Genomic DNA, 13,188 nt, shown 5'->3' on the forward strand with positions numbered 1-13,188 from the left:
TCAACATCAAGAACGCTCCAAACCAGAAAAAAATGTACACCTCTACCATTGAGCAATCAACACGTCGTTGTCAGAACTCCTTGGCTCACATTAGTGACACGCAGATGACTGTCCTCACCACCTTACTGTGCCGCTATCAGTAAGCAACACCACCACTTAAGCGAGATACTTTCGTGGATTCACTATATCGTCACAAGCGAAACACTTGTGAACATACACCCTCACACTGTTATCTGCGTAAGCAGACACACACTCACAAAGGCGAGACACCTTTGACGAGAACCTGGTTCTCTCCACCTGGGAAAAACCACTTGCTGCTACACAGCACTGACCACCCCCTCACGCCCCCCCCTTTTTATATTTTTTTCGGACTCAGCAGCTGATGAAGGTCACTTGATGACCGAAAAGCGCTTTCTGCAACCAGTACATCCCCCTACAGGCTGTGCGTCTCTCGTACAACGTTTCTCTGGCCCCTCTCATACAGAGGTGAGACGCCTCTTACTACACCACGCTGAGGTGAGACGCCTCACGCAGTACGCTGTACACGGCTACGCACACTCACTCCATCAGATATAACTATAAACGGATATATCATATCACTCCTTCACATAAGCGTAATGGAGGAAAATCCAAGGGAATTAGAGCATTAAGATAGATAGATAGATACAGTTTATACAGATAATAATAATAATAATAATAATAATAATAATAATAATAATAATATTTCCTACATAACGCATTCCATTCTAAAAGATTTTAATGCACTCAATACAATTAAATATTAAACTTCTGAAAAATTATGTCCCTGTAATACAGCACTCAAATGATACATTTATTTATCTAATATTAGTTTACAATCTATAATGTGATCAACTATCGTCACAACATTAATATAAATAACATAATAAGTCTGTATATAAAAATTATAAAAGTGAAATTAATCGACACTCTTTCTATAGGAGTATACATGTATAACAGCTTCATTTTTTTCACCTATATTCTTGATGGTGGTTTGTTTCTGGGCTGTTTACGGTTATATAGGCCTTCGCACACGTGACAATGAGACACAAAAATAAGTAATATGCTATTTTTACTACATAAAACGAATCAGTGATTCAGAATCCAAACTGCTTCACAAAGCAAAAATCACAAAGCACTCAGGCTATTAGCATAAAAAAAGATCTATATAAAGCTTCTTTTTCCATTTTCAGTCGTATTTCCCAATGTCATGGCAAAATTTATACTTTAAAAATAAGTAATTTACAAAATGATAACAGCACAAAACTATTTTATCTAAAAGTAGTAAAAAAATAAATGAATTGATTTAATAATTCAAATGAAGGTTTAAAAAGTGGACTTTGCATGAAGTCGGAATTAGATGACACACAGTAATAGGCCAAATGTAGAGAGTGCTTGTACTTTTTAATAGACTTTTTAATAGAATGTCTGGGAAAGCTGGAATGTCTTCACTGTTTCGTGTAGAAGTTTTAAACTTAATACACATTATCCAATTCAAAAGTTTCTCTCAAAGATTTCTTCAGTTTCTGGGACTGATACTGTAAATATGCATCTCGTCTGTCCAAGTATGGTTTTCCAGTTTTATTCATTATCCAGTCCTGAATCTCGCCTTCGGCATCGACAAGTGCTTCCTGTAGATGGCGCCTCATTTCAAAACGAAGTTTTTCTTCCAAAAGATGGGGACGAATCCCTCTAACTAACCCACTACGAAGCAGCAAACTCGTTTCAAATTCGTCCAAAAATTCAAAAGCTTGGATTTCGTTCAACGCCTGCCATTCTTGCACGAATATTCCCTTACTTATTTCTAAGTTTTCCCTTCGACTTTCCTTTGCCGTTTGAATCTTTGTGATTTTCTTAAGCCATTCCGGTACTGAGCTGGTTCCAGCTTGGGCAATCTGCTCGCCGCCATTTGAACCTGCATTCTCAGCCGCTGCAGTTTCGGGGGTTTCTTGGACGTTAACGGGTGCCGTTTCTTCTTCCTCTTTGTCTGTCTCTTGCCCATGATTTTCAGCAAGAGACCATTGGATAAAAGTGCCATAGGGCACCTGCTCGTTTACATCATGTGTTTCAGAATAATGTATGGATTCTGGCTGGTGTTCTACAAGCACATCTGCAGAAGTTATGACATCGTTATCGTGAGACCCTTGTGGTCCCTGTGGTTCGCATATCCCTTGACCATTTCCCTGCATCCCTTGTGTTTCGGGTATTTCCGACTGTGATCGGGGAATTTCCGTTTCCGTCTTCTTGACCTGCTTGGCGTATGCTTCATCTGTGATATTTATGAGATCTGCACATTTATTTACAAGATCATCGCCAGGTATAAACTTGTTCTTGCCTTGCAAGCACATCCTTTTAGTAAATAAGGTTGATGTTTGGTCTGAAAATCCACGGTCTTTCTTTGTTTTTTTTCTGCAAATTGCGTAAAGTAACGGTGATTCAAAATATGTAGTTTTAAGGACATGTTGCAGTAACCATATAAACTTACTATTTCGACGTTTATTTCTTTTGCATTCAGGTCCATCAGTTTTTGGAAAATAAGTATGGCAGCTATTGTCAGAGATCTTTGAAGAACTTAATATTTTGAGCCAAGCTAGTCGTCTCGAGGACGTCATCTCGCGGACATTTTGAATGCAACTCTCAGGACTCTTGGCAGCTTTTGTTGCTTCAGGAGGGGTTACAGCAATTTTACTAGAAGCGCAGCCCATGTTATTCCTTGTTTTTACAGATCGTAAGTATTCTGTAAAAGAAAAACACAATAAGAGACGATGTAAATAAGTAACTAGCTTACAGTAGAGGGTCCTCACCGCCGAGGGTTGGAGGTTCACGTGCACCCTTCCCCCTTTCCATTCTCTCTCCTGCCTATCCAAAAAAAAAAAAAAATATATATATATATATATCATTAATTCGTTAGTTAATAAGAAGAAAATATATGGATGTATAAGAGAATGTATACTAGTAACAAGCTAATTGAATCATTTTCCAGCCCTGTTCCCTGCATATTATATATTACACAAATAATGATTGTCTTCGTTTACATATTTACATGTATCAATCGAAGTCAAGTGGTTCTTCTTTACTTGTGTCTCTGATTGAAAGTGAAAAGTGTGTGTAAAAATGTATGTATGGTACATTAGAAGAAAATGGCACATGGGAAAGGTTCCTAATCATTCCCCACACACTCGCGCGCGAGCACTTATGTAAATTAATTCCAATATCACATTGTGGAACAAATGACCAGCTAAAAGTAGGACGAATAATAATATTAGTTAAAATCAAAATCTCATACTGGAGATGACACCCGCACGAAAATGCAGTAGTATCGAAGTAGCAAAGAAGCATTAACGCAGTAGTGGTGCGAAGCATATTTGCAGTAGAAATGCAGTATAGCCTACTGTAATTCTACTTCAAAAATTACATAGGGTTGTACAGAGGAGGAGCATAAATGCAGTAGATTAGCAGCATGATAAAAGCATGTTTCAAATATGCTAATTAGCTCCCACATCGAAGCAGATTTGAAGCATGTTTGCAGTATGATTGCAGAAGTCTACTGCACTGGAGTATCTACTTCGTTTTCGTGCGGGCATGTTCGTTTAAAAAATAGGTCACGTTTCAGCCTTATCTCAAGCCCTTCTTCAGGTGTACTGATATTTGCCTGTCACCTACTGAAGTAGGTCAGCACCTTATGTAAGTATACATTTGGAAACTCGATAGCTTATCAAGTAATTCAAAGGCAATTATTCTATTTATTTAATCAGTTTATTGTCATAAAATTTGTTATCTAATTACTTATCAAATGAGGTTCAATTAATAATTAATCAGGTGAGAAATAAATCAATTTAGGGTACATCAATGCAAAACATATAAAAAATCATAAAAAATGGTTGCAAAAAAAAAATATATATATATTGATAATTAACAGATTAACTTAAAAAATGCATTGGTAAATAAAAATATATTTCTAATAGTCAAATTTTCAGGATACTGCTTTTGTACAAAGAGCAGTTGCTTGGGTGTTTTCATCTTCAATTACAACTGATAAATTCGTGTTACTGGACTTTAAAATAACATAAACATTTCAAGGGATGACAATTGTTTGTATAAAATTCTTATTTCTCAATAAGTACATTACCACCAAAAAGGCAGTTATCAAAATTATCTGGAATTTGTTCATTTGCATCAGACAACGCCATGGATGGCCTTCATAGATGGCTACCTTCTGTAATAATATTTAAAGAGATTACTGCATAAACCAAACTTAAAAATGAAATTGGACTATCTTTGAATGTCAGAAAGGATTTATCAACCACTGACGTAGTCTTTGCCCCCAGGAAACCCCGTTTTATTACCCTTTTCCTGTCACAGTTGTTATCCTTATCAATGACAAAAGATCATAGCCAACCAGAAAATGTATGTAGTCAAACCAAACTTTTAAGTTGTTTAAAAACAACATCGTACTGGATCTGTCCTTAAAAAATAAATATCGCAACTTTGACTCATGGCTGGTGTATCGTCTGCTAGCCTCAGTGATATAACGGCAATTAAGGCATAGTTCACATGAAAAATCCAAATTCCAAAAATCCATTGGCGGTATCTTATGATCACGGTCTGTGCCCTGAATACCCCGCGAGGTAATTACTGGCAGCGCAAGCGAGTCCTTTCCAAAGCTGCAATTAATTCTTGCTGTGCTCGGAGGAGATTCTGACACCTGGACGCGGGGTATTCAGGGCACAGGCCGTGATCAATAGAAACCAACAATGGATTTTTGGTATTAGGATTTTTCATGTGAACGATGCTTTAGTGTCACGTGCTCAGTTCAATCGGTTTCATAAGCACAGTAAAACGGTCAAAACCAAAAAACAACCAACACATTTTCCACCATACATGTACCTTACTGGTACTGGCGTGGTACATGTAAATGTTCCCTTGTTCCCCAAATCCCCACGCACTTAACAAAATGCTAAAAGGGAGCGGGAGATGTTAGAAGGTTGAAGATTTAAATAGTTGACAAGTAGAGTTTTAGAACCATACCTGTGGCACAGACTTGGAAATGCCCATTGATGTCTCATACATGGCACACTACATTGTAACCCGTTCAAGTCAAACATTTTACATCCTTAATGCGAGAGTTTATCAAAATTAAACAATTCTCTCATGGTATGGGTCTACCATTTACGATTATGCCCCAGGAAAACATGCTCGAGTGCGCACTCACACACACACACACATCAGGGGCGGATCCAGGATTATTTGAAGGGGGGTCCGCGAATACAAAGCCGACCCTCCCCCCCTCCCCCCCCCTCCCCCGCACTTGGCGTGGGCTTCGGGGCCCGTTGAAGGGGCGCGAAAAATGTTGGTATTTAAAAAGACAAACGGTGCCATTTGGTACGATTTAGAACTTTGATTCAGCTAGTCAAAATTCTAATTTTAAAAGGGGACCAGAAATCGAAGGGGGGGATGTCAGGACCCCCCTGACCCCCTCTAAATCCACCACTGCACATACTCACGATCACACAAAGACTCTCTCTCTCCTTCTCTCTCTCTCTCTCTCTCTCTCTCTCTCATGTACACAGCCAAATCCAAAGCCAGTAATGATAATTCTATAATAATGTTTATAATATGATTTAACTAAATTGGCCTTACACTTGGCTACATGTAGGCGACAACACCCATGAGAGAGAGACTTCTTTACTTCTTTACTTACCTCAGTAGAGCTAGTATTGATTCTTTGCCAGTACGCTCCTTTATTTGCCTACTTCAACTGCCCTCATTCATGAGTTGACAAAAGTAGCTCTTTTTATCAACACATAACCATCATGACCCCGATAAGAGACAGGCGCCAACTTAATCAATAGATACCACAGGGAACTGTTTGTTAACACCAGTGGTTTTTCCCCATATACCTTTCAATCCCATACACCTCCGACTTGCTGAATACAGGATAAGATGGCTGCCCAGCTAACAAAGAATTAATCAGGTAAGCAAAGTAACTTTTGTTTTCAAAGTTATCAAGGAAGGTGCAAGTAGTTTTGATAGGAATTACAGTCGTTCGTCATTTGTACACTAAAATGACTGTTGTGCTACTAGAAATACTCAAAAATGCATTAAAAGCGCCTATTGTACCATTGATTAAACTTGATTTCCGGTGTTAGTCAATGAACTACCCCTCTTAATTATGAGAAAGAAAACACATAAACCTAATGTCTGGGACCACGTGTTTCTACTATTGAGATGTTTTATCCCTCTTATCTCTCGTTTCAGCTGTGCTTTTGGAATATAGGATGAAAAGTGCTAGTCAAATATGGCGGCGCTTATTTTAAGGAGTGGGAATCAGAATGAATCAGGTAAAATACAATCGTTTTTTACAAATGGAATTCATTTACACGTTTCTGGGGTTGAATGTTGAAATGTAAAGACCATTCACTGTATAAAGTATTAAAGGGGGATACATTTTTCGTCTTCCTGGTTTTGTTTCTTGCAAATGCAAATGGCGGACGGAATTCCCCTAAAATTTATTGCACCTGTGCTTAAATCGCTTTTCTTTGTAATGCTTTAATATAGCTTTTACCATCCAATGTCAATTTTACATTTCTTTGAGGTTCTTATAGTAGTCGTTTTGATGTGAACAATATTCCGTTTGCTTGTCTCACAAGATATTTCCACTTGCAAAAACTGTTTTCAGTATTTGTGCACACTTTTCTCCGAGAAAAATAAACTTTTTATGCTAGGACACCACATATCTCATGTGAATGTAAAAGCATATGTCTTCTTTTATGTCGTCTAGGTCAATTGGACGGTAGAAACATTCGAAGGGTGCAGCTGCTGTTATTTCGTAGACGTAATGGCAGACCAAAGGAGGGACTGCTTGAGATAAACCGGATAAAACTTGGTGACGGCTCCTTTCTGTGTATACTATTACCATTAAGTGGACAGCCGAACTGCATGCCTTGGTCGGACAATTCGTGTGTGTCCGTGAGACTGTAAATGGACTGTCAAGAGAGTACGTCTATATGGAACTTGATAATATAGAACTTAGAAGATTCAAAGAGGTGAGAGAAGAACATGAGCAGGGTGCATATGTGTATGACGGCGGAACGGCAGCAGTACCAGGCAGCAGTACCAGATATAAAGACCTCGACAACGGAGGCATTTATCAGTATACCACCGTGGGGTGAGGGCGACTTAATGTTGTTGACTTACTAACCCTTTTAATTGATTTTCTGAAGAAAAAATTACTGTTCTACATTTAATCTTATATTTTTTCAATATTTAATGTTATTTATTTCATATTCCGTCTTCATAATATTTGGTATTGCAAACAAATTGCAGTGGAGTCCGTCTTTTCTTTATTTATGTTCACTGTGTATTTATTATTCGTTTATTCCATTTACCGTCAGACTGGACAGAAATTTGGTAACCTTTCTCCATGATGAATTATCAAGAATGTATGGTTTGGAAGACAACGGTAGAGACCCCCTGCAACCATTTCCTGGGAGAATTGTGTAATTATAATGCATTGATCATAAAAATGTGCCCCAGCAAAAATGTTTGAATTGTTTTAAAAACTGGAGATATAAGTAATTTGGATTTATGTTAAAAAGCCTTCGACCTTATCTTTAATCAAATGCATTGTTAAGAAGTTACCAGTAAACTGTTTTGTGTATCATGTACATATGACAATTAACAAAAGGAAAAACAAAATTGGAATCTTAATCGAAAAAAAAAAGATTACTTCAAATACCCTGAGCAATTTTCCGCATTGGTTAATATGTTATTTTTTTTTTATTCAGGAAATATCTTGGCAGTTTCTACGTTGTTGTGGCCGCCACTGAGGAGAACTTGATCCTCCACGTCCTAGAGGAGGGCACCTATGAGTTCCAGGCTTTCAACCTTCGCCAAGTTCGAAGAGTAAGACTTAATTTGCACGAGAACCTTTGCCAGTAACTGAGGTAGCCTTCTTATTTACAAGACGCTCTGGAGAAAAGGAAAGTAAGAAATATATATCGTTTCAATAGCATGAGAGCAGAATAAAGCTGGGGCCATGGCAAATCCTAACTCCCACCCTAATAAAAATATTTAAGAGATTTCTACAAAAAAGAGTAAATTAAAACTAACACTTACTTTGCATGTCGGGGAGGATTCATAAACCATTGGTAAGTACGGGGAAGTTGTCGTTTACCCTAGGGAATTTCATACAGCTGTTATCCCTTATGGCAAATCCGTCTTCCCTACGCATTTTATTATTGCTCAAGGCCTTTGTTTTTCTAAAGAAAGGTTTGCATTTCTTGCAACTTATATGTGAATTTCCAGGGGAAACTCCTTCTAGAACTTGTATTAGTAGTAATTTGCGTATATTATATGGTAGAATACGCGGTTTAACGGCACATGTGGTGAAATACGACGGAATGTGAAGTGCCTAGTAAGCGTCTTCAAAATAACCCGTAAAGATACCTCATTTTGCATGCTTACCATGAAGCTTCGAAATAATATAAACAAGAAATTAAAAGTGCACTCATGAATTAATTAAATATTGAAAAAAAAATTTTTTTGCAAATCGTCAAAAAAATAAACCAAAATGGAGAGCAGAAAAACTTGATTAGTCCAGAAACATGGCTTAACATGTATTTACCACTTCTACCATGTTATGAATAATGCCTGTACATATGTAACATATTAAAATAGCATGCTGACAGAAGCAGTAGACTCATTATACCACCTGAGCAGAAAACAGATCATGAAATACTTGACTGGCTTCTCAATCCAAAAAGTGAAACATGCTTAAGAGCCATACAATATGTCTAACTGAAAGTCTGAAGAAACGATAAACCCGTCACTAACAATAATGTTTTTTTTTTCTATTACTCAGTCATCATGCCATATGTATTTTGTATTTACATTGTTATAAAACTGATAGAAGAGCAGAAAGCCTGTAAAACTAACTGTGCACATTTGAGTGTTCAATAAAAAACATTTATTACACTTATCATTATCTTTTACAGGGAGATGTGGAGGAGTTGGGGGAATTCGAAAGGGCATTAGACCAGAGACGAAAAGAAGAGGTTTTGAAATTGATGAAAGCCTTGATGGTTGACCCTCTGGACCCCCAGTATGCTCAGGCAATTCAAGTATCTGAGTAATATACATCGTACAAAGAGTATCTGTACTACTACTTGTAGTAGTGTAATAATAAGGCAATATAAGTAGTGATAGTAGTAGAAGTATTAATAAGGCACCACAGGCTGTCAAAATTGGCCTAAGCGAGGAATGCTGAAAATTGGCCGACTTCATTACGTTTGGCTATGTACAATGTGTTTAGCTAGCAGTAATTACACCTAGCTGCGTAAGTCGATAACAAATACTGATTGTGGGCGAAAAAATTGTATCAAGCTCCTAAAGTTATATATCAAAAGTTTATCTTACTTAGTCGGCTAACCAATGTCAGCGGTCCACGCCTAGACCCTCAAAAATGGATTTTAGTGAAAAAGAAATTTTATGCATCTTTTCACTTGGTATTATGTACCACACGTTACTGAATCTTAATCAAAAACTATGAAAAACGATAAGAAAAATATATCAAAGAAGCTATTAGGTAAGTTCTTGCATAGATTGGCTGTTGCTTTCTTTTTTTCTTTTTCATTCTTTCTTTTTTTTTTTTTTTTGCAATTATTTAATTTATCTCAAAACAAAGTAAGTAAATATAGATTAATAATGTAAATATAGTTAGTTTGAAAAAATGCCCATTTGAAAAAAATGAAAAATGACACATGGACAAAAAAAAAAAAGAAAAAAGTTTGTTTTAACTATTTAAGTATACAAAAATTAGAAGAGTTTTAAGGAGGTAAATTCAGTGTTAATTTTATTTACTGAAAAACATAAAATTGTATGAATTAATAATATTTAACCAATTAAAAATAGATAAAGATATAAAGGAGAAGTGAGCAAACGAAGGAGAGATATGTGTAATAAGTTAAAGATTGCGGTCGAGACAGCAGGAAATGTAAACGTTCAAGTGGATAACCCAGATACTACCCTCTCAAAATTAAGGACAACCGAAAGTCTCTCGACGTATCGTCAGATCAAGCGGGATTCCAGGAGATTTGGGGAAAAGTTGACCATTGATTCTGGAACAATGAGGTATACCAGCCCGCTTGGCGCCAGGTGTCGCTAGTGTGAATTCAGTCCTTCCACAGTCGCCATGTTGGATATCATATACGTTGGACTGTGGCACTGGCCTTAATAAACATGCCTCAGTATTGTTGTGTACCTGAATGTCAAAGTCGGCAAGGTGGGCATAATTTTCCTGAGGATTCAGGGCTTCGTTTGAAGTGAAGGGTTGCCCATGTCAACACACCTTCCATGTTAAAAGGACAGTTACAACTTGACCCAGGCACAGTAATTAGGCCCCTAAAGATAGACAAGTTGCCTCAAAAAGAATACACGTAGAAAGGTTAATTGATCTTGGAAAAACTTATAAAGTTTTGGAAAGAGAGCTCCATAGCAAGAAAGTGCCCCTAGGAAGTATGATTTATCAAAGTGCGTTTTCTTATGTCCGTAATTTCAAAAGAGTTGTCAGTAAATATACATAAGTACCGGTAGCCTTCTACCCGCATAAGGTTGTGTTATTAAGTAATATCCTTTTTTATTGATGTATTGAGCATGACCGGTAATGTTAATTAAATAATTATTTTTATTTAAAAAAATTATTCAGTACATTGTAAGAATCATAAAACTAGGTATAGTTAGAAAATTTATTTGTACATGTATAGATGCAATTTCTCAGCCAATGGAATAATGCATGTTTGGAAATCTTTTTGTAACAGTTTAAGAAATAAAATTTAAAGAAAGAAAACATTTTATAAATGAACAGTTTTTATTCTTTTTTTACAAAATAGCACTTCTGAATTGTTTTATTTGAGTAGAAACACCATATTATTTCATCGCTCTGAAAATTCATTAAAAAGCAGCCAAACTAAATGTTTTATTTAAACAAAATAATTATTCAGTCCATAGTAAAAACCATGAAACCATGTAATACTTAAATAATTTATTTGTGCTATAACTTTCCTGATTATATAGCTGCAATTTCTCAGCCAATGGATTACTGTAGGTATGGAAAACCTTTTGTAACAGTTTAAGAAATAAAAATTAAAGAAAGCAAACATTTTACAAATGAAGTTATTTTGTTCCTTTTTACAAAATAGTACTTATGAATTATTTTACTTGAATAGAATAGAACCACCACATTATGTCAGCACTTTGAAAATTCTTTTAAAAGCAGAAAAACCAAATTATTTGCTGTAAATACAACTATCAAATTATTTCATCCCACTAAAAATACTTTACAAAATAGCATCATAGTTTTTTTCATTACAGTTAAATATTATTAAAAACAGCATAAACACATAAGTACTTTTTGTAAAGAATATAGCACCACCAAATTATTTCATTTTAGTTAAAACATTTTTTTAATGGCACTTAAAAATTGTGATTGCAGCTAAAACCATCTCATACAGGGGTACTTTCTATAAACTAGCTGACACGTACTTCCTAAAGTGTTTTTCATTAAAAAAGTTATCCTCGGCAAAATACATGTAGAAAAATATCCAGTGTCAGAATGAATCAACCCCTCAAACAGATCTTTGAATGTAAACACAACAAAATAGCAGAATGGGCGATTCGTAATGAACATCTGGCCTTCTAACTGAGTACAGTATTTGCAGGTTTTCTTTAGGCCCAGATTCGTGCACGAGATACACATTCCAAAAAGGGGAAATCAGGTCCGGGTCCAACTGTCATGTGTCTGCAATGGTTTTGGACACAACAATAATTCATACAGTTTGTTTATATACTTCTTCTCTGTAGCTGCAATTATCTCTCCAAATCTTGAGGCAGTGATCTGCCATTGTCTCTCCTTGTGTCAGATTGCGCTCTTTCCTTGTTATAACTTGCTTACTCAGTGTCCTTCGCTGTTTGTTCCTCAACCTGAAATATTCATATCCCATTAAAGCATGGTAGATGGTTACAGCATTAAATAGATACAATTTAGATTAGTTTAGATACAATATTATAATTCTATGATGTCACCTATCACCTAGTTTGATAATTCTTTCTCATATTTGGGCCCGATTCTTAATAGTAGACCTCTGTTTTCACTTACATCATTCCCTCTATCCATGCTTTATTCTTTTCATGGCACTTGGCAATAGTTGTTGTCCATCACAGCCGCCTGTAAGTCAGCTTTAGGGTAGGCATTACTGGTGGCTACATCAATATTTGCCGCTGATGTGAAGTGATAGGTAAGATTCCTGAAGTAATCATTTTATCCTGCTCTTGAAGTTGGCTGTCCTGGGGTCCTGAAATCGACAGTTTCAGGCTTTGCCCCCGATATATGGGCCTTCTTTGGGTAACCTTATAAAGAAAATAAATAAGTACATTTACTTAGTATAAAAATCTTCCGTGCTACTAAAACAAAATATGAGCGTAGGCCTACTCGTACCTACAGTAGTCTACATGTACATAACATGTCAGATTTGACACACACACCTCGACTAATTTTTGATTTTTTCAAGGAAAATAGTTAGCATTCGTGTTTTTCAAGCACTAAATGAAAAGAAAACACATACCTTCCAGTCAATTCACATTTTCATCCAGATGTTGTGGCACCACATTCAAGTAAATTGCGTTTGAGTTTGTTCACAGTCAGCGACACGTGCACACGCTCCATGTTAAACTCTGGTGTAAAGCCGTGAGCGAGATTCTGCGAGATTTTAGAAGGACTGCTTTCACCCCCACGCCATCTAGCGGCAGACCCTTAAAGCGGGTATTCCCCATTGTACATAAACTTCATAGACATGCGGTTTCCAAAAAAGGGGAGTTACGTCTGTCAAAATAGAAAACAAATTTTAAAAAACAGCAGATTTGAGGTTTGTTTAGAAATAAATCAGAGAAATTTTAAGTGATATTTTAAATCTAGGAAAAATGTTGCTTGATTATGGTTAAAAATTTTAACCTTAATACATACTCATGCAAATAGCACTTTCAACGCATAAAAAGTTGTTATCAAAAACACTCTTTCTGAACACCATATCTGTTGAATTTTTTAATCTCAAGTAATTCTATGGTGTTCCATTTCAGAGAAATTTTCTTTTGTTTAGCTTCTATTTGAGATTTAGG

The 13,188-nt window shown here is 36.3% G+C and overlaps 2 long non-coding RNA genes across 2 annotated transcripts; one reads left to right on the forward strand and one right to left on the reverse strand.

Moving 5' to 3' along the window:
- Positions 1-5,861: 5,861 nt before the first annotated feature.
- On the forward strand, positions 5,862-7,135 carry LOC147760031 (uncharacterized). Its single transcript, XR_015331140.1, has 3 exons — positions 5,862-5,992; positions 6,277-6,359; positions 6,800-7,135. It is a non-coding gene; the product is annotated as an uncharacterized LOC147760031 (long non-coding RNA).
- Positions 7,136-10,140: 3,005 nt separating this feature from the next.
- LOC147760032 (uncharacterized) lies at positions 10,141-12,844 on the reverse strand. Its single transcript, XR_015331200.1, has 3 exons — positions 12,639-12,844; positions 12,173-12,423; positions 10,141-11,997 (listed from the first exon to the last, which is right to left on the reverse strand). It is a non-coding gene; the product is annotated as an uncharacterized LOC147760032 (long non-coding RNA).
- Positions 12,845-13,188: the final 344 nt, after the last annotated feature.

The sequence above is a fragment of the Lingula anatina genome, chromosome 9 (assembly GCF_051362555.1).
Source record: "Lingula anatina isolate TDL-2025a chromosome 9, LinAna3.0, whole genome shotgun sequence".
Classification (NCBI taxonomy): domain Eukaryota; kingdom Metazoa; phylum Brachiopoda; class Lingulata; order Lingulida; family Lingulidae; genus Lingula; species Lingula anatina.